We start from the raw sequence: 7,244 nt of genomic DNA, 5'->3' as shown, positions 1-7,244 counted from the left end.
CTCAATGCAAGCCTGACAAATGTCACTATATGATTCCCTATCTTAATTTTTTATTTTATTTTTTGTTGATGTTTCCATATGAAAACAAGAATATTCAAAATATTTTATTCTAAATGACTACATATTACGCAAAAAAAAATGTAATTTTATATTTAATTAGTAAAGTCTTAGCATAGTGATAATGGTCAATGGTCATAGTATAATTTTGTTAGTAATATACTAATATTATGGTAACAAGCACCAGTGCATAAATATACTTCCTTAATTAGTAAACTACTATGCCATTTATTATGGTAAATTACTTCCTTAATTCTATTAAAAGTTTACTTCCTTAATTCTGTTAGTAATATAATGGTAACGTAGGACCCGTGCGGCCGTGCTGCCGTGCATAAATATACTTCTTTAATTACTAATACCGTAATTAGTAAAATGCAATTTCATATCTTATTTGTATAGTCTAGAAATATTATGGTAACCTGATACGAGGATCTATATAAATAATAATTTACATAAACTAGTGAGATATAAATTTTGTCACATATTTCGTACAATAAGACGGCAGGATCTAAAATACAACCAACTATTAAAGAATCACTGATTCAATGCTTTAAAGGTCTGGTGAAAGAGGGCACTTCCCATATTATCTCTAACTTCGGAGTGGTTAATAATACTGGCAAACATTTGGCTACTAACCATGGCTATAAAGTGAGCTTTAGGACTATTGTTAGGGATCGTGAAGATTCACAACTTCCTCAACACGAATTTGATTTTAGTAGTACGATACATCATATTGATTTATTAACCTTTTTATACATATAAATTTTGTATTTTCTTAAAATTATCAACTTTTTTTTTTATTTTTTTTTATTTTTTTTTTTGTTTTTTTTGTAAGAAATTTAAAAATTATAAAAGTTATTGGAGAACTAACTAGCATGGACGATCTTATCGATATTTCAAAAACTGATACCCCAAATCACAAATTAATAATTGAGCTAGAAGACTTGCAGTAAGGAATTCGAATCAGCCTATAATACTTGACATTATTAATTGTTGATGTATATCATATACAATATCTGTTTTAATGTGGATTGACAATGTTAGATTGAATTGGGAAGAACCTTTTGTAAATTAAATTATGTATATCAAGATAGGTGCAGTGTAATCGATCTATGCAACTAAGACTACATTATACTCTAAAAAGAGCTTCTAACTACGTAATTTATATTTTCTTTGTTTTTGTAATCAAAGTGAGAAAACTATAGGATCGATATTAGTAACTGATTACTAATATGGTGTCTTTCTCTCGTGCTTTCGTTGATTAATGTACTTAGATCACATTATTATTTTCTTGATGAAGACGGTCGAAATCAAATCGAGTAAGCTAAGAATTTTTTATTAGGCTTACAAGACAGTGAGGGGTCACTATTAAGTATTAATTTCATCCCTCTTCGTTTCTACAACAACATTATCATCCATATTCAAGTCCTAATGGAATATTCTAGCTATTAAGGGATTACTCAATCCAAACTAGGACTACTTATAACAAAATATGGATATTATAATTAGATGGTATGAAGAATAAAAGAATGACATGATTTATTTACTTGATATGAAAATTTATATGATTAATTCAAATTGGTTGTTTACTTTAAATTATATTAGTTATGAAATTTTATTATGATTTTATATTTATATTTATTTTTATTTTTATTTACTAATCAACTGAGTTTAATGATTTCGATCACTGGTCTACACAATAGAGTCCAAAAGAATATATATTTATGAATGTGTTACTTATGTTTATTTAATTCAAGAATATATGTATATCTTTTTCACACTTTATCTGAATCACTATCTATATATCTAATTTAATTTTAGATTAATATAGAGTTCTGGAACTGTGAATATACAAAACTAAAGTAAAATTAAATTAACTTAGATTAAAAAAAATGTATCTAATGTAACTTTTTTCTAAAAAAAAGGTTAAATACTCCGTAATATTTTCCTAGCAAAACTTATGCCAAAAATTATGCATATATAAAATAGTTTCTGGTTTTATCAGAAATAATATCTAGTGAAATTTATATGAAAAATATTCTCATTTCTACAACCATTAAATTTTCATATTTTTTTACTCATGTAATGCTCATATTCAAAATTTAAATAATATGTAATGTTATGAGTTTTATAACATTCATAGTACAGTATAAGAATACATGTCCGAAATAAAAATACATTACATACATGATTGGTTAGTTGATAAATTATGTATTTTATTCTTATTATTATAATAAATATTTTTTATTCATATAAAATTTATCAATAACCATATCTATATATTTGTGTTGTATATTCAATCATCAGTTGTTGATTGGTTGTATGGATATTATGTAATAGTTTTTAACACAATGCTTAGCTTAGAAAATTGTAAAATATAGTGGTGGATAAGATATAAGGATATTATTGTATTTGTAGATTTAGTGAATGCGACGAGTAAAACAGGTATTAGATTGTATAGATACTGAAGCATATGGTATGACAATTAAATTTTAGTTTTTCTTCTACTTCTCTTCTATAGTTATGTGCGGATGGTATGACAAGTAAATTTTGTTTTTCCTCTACTTCTCTTATATAGCTATATTGGAGAAATATAATTAACTTTTTTCCAATTAATAAAATAACATTATAAAAAATAAAAGGGAATAAAATAAAAGAAATGCAAATGACATAAATACTATTCAAATCACATCATTCTTTAATTTTTTTACGTATCGGTCATTATTACAACTGAAAAATATTATAATAATTAATTTGTTAGAGAAAATGAGCCCTTTATTACTAATTAAATTATCTTTGGATTTTTTTTCCTACGGGATTAATAATGATTTTGCCAAAAAAACTAATAATTTGATTTATAAACTGTGCATTGCACGGGCACTATGCTAGTTTTTACTAAAATGAAATTATTTTTACAAATAACGGGGTTATCTGTATTATTCACCCGTTTATGTTGGACCCACCCATTTCATAGTAACTACGGACTACGATGTAGTACTTGACGAAGTTGTTGTTGTCTTGTTGATCAATTGGGAATAAGGGCTTGTTTAATTCACCTTATTTTTGCTGATCTAATCTGATCTAGTCTGATATGGTCTGTTCTGATCTGATTTGACCTGATCTGATTTGATTGTCTAATTTGACCAAAAAGTGTATGATAATCTATAAGATAAAAATATATCAAGTGGGGTCTTGTTAGATTCGTAATAATATGTATTTTATTAAAATGTAATTTCCATAATTTTTTTCATTTCTATGAAATTAAAGATATTAAAAGATAAAAAAATTGCACATAAAACAATGATCTGATCTTTTTTTTCTGATCTGATCTCAATTTTATTTTTCTAAAATAAGTGAAAATAAGTTGAACTAAAAAAGGCCTAAGAGAAGAGAAAGAGGCAAACTGGTGTAAAGATTTGGATTTTTTTTCCAAACTAAGCCTTGTTGGCAAAATATTTTGCAAAGTGGATGCATGTCAAAACTATTTACCAAACTAAGCTTCTCGGGTAAAACGCTGTCTCGGACAACGTTTTATACCCTGGTTTTTTTAAAAAAAAAATTTAAGTATAAAACGCTATCTCGGACAGCGTTTTTACTTGTTGACTTTTTTTTTTTTTTTGTGATTTTCTTAATTTCTTGTTTTAAAAAATAAAAAAAAATTCAAATACACATAAGACGCTGTCCGAGACAGTGTTTTATGTACAATTTTTTTTTGTACATAAAACGTTGTCCTAGACAGCGTTTTTCTGCTGGACTACAGTACCAACAGCTAGTAGCCTCCCCACTCCAAATTCTACCCTCAACACACCACCCCAAGCCTTCAATCAGCCACCACCCTCAAACACCACCCCCACCACCAACCCCTACCATCCCACCATCGTCAACCACCACCTTCTGCCACTTTCGACCGCCTTATGCACTTCAAAACACTCCAACCACCCCCACCACCAACCCCAACCTTACCACAACCATCGACCACCACCAACCACCACCTCTTGGGACTTTCGCCCACCCTTAAGCACTTCAGAACACTCCGAACACCCCCAACAACACTACAACCACCATGAGCCACCACATTAACCACCACGGGCCATCGCTTCTACCCTGTTTCTCATTATGGAGCCCAAATGTCTTGTGTTTGGTATATATCGGCCTAGAAGGACCTATTTTGACTGACATAAGTTCGATTTGGACAAATTAGGAAATTAAACTTCAAACCACACATAGATTCATTCAAAAAACATTTATTATACTACCTCCGTTAATTTTTATCTGCAATTTTTACTATTTTAGTCCGCTAAACATTATGTGCAACTTTCTATTTTCTTTCTATTTTTAGTAAACAAAAATCCTAGAAATTACATATTTACCCTTACTTAAAAATTCTGATTTTTATAATCTTACCCTTATTTTACCAATTTTACAAGTGGGTGGGCCTACTTTCTCTCTCCTATCACTTTAATTACCCTCATTTGCTTCCTCTAATATTTGGCCCTTAAGTTTTGCCTCGTGAACCGTAAACCACTCCAAAGTTGCAAATAAAAATTAACGGAGGTAGTATTAATAATGTAAGTGTTATATACATCATTCTAGAATATCCGACTACAACAAATAAATCAGATAATACTATCCCGACTCATTTATTCGGGGTAACGGTTCTCTATCCTGTCTGTCGTCCCTCCGTCTGACATGACGCCGCCTGTAATGAGTAATGGTGGTGAATGGGTCTCGGGCGGTGGGGGAGTCTACTGGCTGGACAATGGGTCCTCCTGGGTAGGGGTGGGCGCAGAACTATGGATGATGTAATCCTCTGCGTCTCTGGGTGACGTAGGATCACCTCCACCGCTACTCTGGCCGAGCTCAAACAGTGAATGGACAGAGTGGCCATCATGACCGTCCCGCTGGTGGACGAGATAGTCGAGACCATATCTCTGTAAGGTAGCCACGCCCATATCTCGCACCTGCTCGACCTGGGCTCTGGTGGGTCTGTCTGCAAGGGCGACTGAGAGTGCATCAACCATCGCCATTATATCCGCCGCCTGCAGTAATCATCGATCAGTCAGTTGTATGATATAGAAATTTACAAATTGATGAAAATAAGTAGAATAAAAGAAACTCACATATCCGCTAATGGCGTCATATGCTGGATGGTAATGTGTGGATGGTGGTGTGTAGCTGGGGTTGATGAAACGCCGTGTAACACGTTTGTACCAGACCATGTACGGATCGTGAGGATCCATAACGCCCTGCATCGGATCACCTCCAACGACGAACTCCAACCGTCGCTGCCATAGGTCAATGTAAACCCTATGCTCCACTGACCAGTTTGTCTCCCCCTTTCCCTGGCGGTCAACGCCGTGCAGGCGGATATTAGTGTCACACTGCTGGGGGACAGGCTGGCGTAGTCCAAACTTTCGCATGACTCGGTCGGGTAGGTGACTCTCCACAACCTCGAAACATATCATGGGGGTCCTGCCACGCCACTCTGCCTGATGATCTAGCAGATGAGCAGGCATGACATCAATCAAGTTAGCTACATACGGATCCCATGTCACCTGCAAAAACACATCAAAAGTAATACCATAAATAGGTTAGTGCACTAACAAGAATCATATTAATTAAATGTTTACAAATTCCTTTTAAGTTACCACCTGATCCTTGGTGAGTCGGTCAAGGGCGTCTCGGTAGTACGGAAGACCCCTCGCTGCATGCGCATGTGTCAGTCTGGGGACCACCCACCTAATACCAAACAAATGTTTTAGTTTGTCAACTAGCATAATAAAACCGTATGAAGTCTAAAGTAATGACAACTATAACAAACCTGCAACCGTACGCCTCGTCAAGTGTAGGGAGCGGTGGAGCATCGTACACCTGGTACTGCTCGTCCAGGTCCTTCTGCCCCTGCCGATGTACAACAGGCCTACCTGGTCTGCCTACATGGATATGCTCCCAAGCCCATAACTGTAACACAAAAATACGAAACTAGGTTAAGTATAAATTAGGTAAGTAATAGATAAAATAGATTGTTGATAATTAGGTGAGTTACCTGAAGCACAATCAAGGGACCTCCGATCTCGCCAGAACCACGGTGGGATGCTCTACACATGTGGCGATACAACGTCGCCAAACAAGCACTACCCCAGCTGTAGCCACGAATATGATCCTAGTCGTGGTCTAACAACTGTAGGTAAATAAGCTACAGATGGCTCCCGCTCTTGTTGCCGAACAACACACCCGAGATGAGCAGGAATAAGTATGCCCGAGCATGTCTCTGAAGCATGGCGTCATCAGCGCCCGCAGGCAGCACACGGAAAGTCTCGCGTATCCAGTCGGTCCTCAACCCGGACCCCCTGATCTCATCGGGACCTGGCTGAACCCCGAGACCCGAGCTTCGAAACCAATGGGATCGACTAACGCATGTCCTGTCACCGCAGTCCCATGTATAGGAAGGCGCGTGAGTATCGCGACGTCCCGCAACGTAACGGTCGCCTCCCCAACAGGTAAGTGGAAGGAGTGCGTCTCCTGTCTCCACCTCTCCGCGAGCGCAGTGACAAGCGCTCGATTGATCTCCCTGAACGCAATCCGATGAATACCAACCAAGCCATCCAACTCGACGTACGCAATAACGCGTTGATCGAAAACCCAGTTCGCCATAACCCTTGTAGTGTAGTGCCTGCAAACCAGCAGCTTCGCTAGATCAACCTGATAAAAAATCGTACGAACGTAATTAATATCAGATAGTATATCAATTCAACATGCATGAGTACATGAACTAACGGATGAAATATTACCGACTGGTCCCATATGTCAACGCTCCGATGTTTGTCCTGTAGTGTCAGGACAGAAGGGTCAACAGGTCCGTGTGTCCTATCTTGTCCATCCATGAAATCTGTTCATTAACAACGTTATACACCAATTATCAACACAATTACTAGATCATCAATTAAACATGAGCTGGACGAGTTAAAGGCATCGACGAAAAATTTCAAATGACAACATTCAAAATAGAAATGATCCAAATGTTACAAACGTTACAAAATCAGATACAAAATAAATCTACTATTCTACTACATCAAATTACAGATACAAACTTAGGTCCCGGTCGGTCTAGATGGACACGTTGTTCGGTTGTGACCCTGCTGGTGACAGCAGCTGCATTTACTCGGGGGCCGGTTAGTCTCATCCAT

The sequence above is a fragment of the Chenopodium quinoa genome, unplaced genomic scaffold, assembly GCF_001683475.1.
Source record: "Chenopodium quinoa cultivar QQ74 unplaced genomic scaffold, ASM168347v1, whole genome shotgun sequence".
Lineage (NCBI taxonomy): Eukaryota > Viridiplantae > Streptophyta > Magnoliopsida > Caryophyllales > Amaranthaceae > Chenopodium > Chenopodium quinoa.
This window is presented reverse-complemented; position numbering follows the sequence as displayed.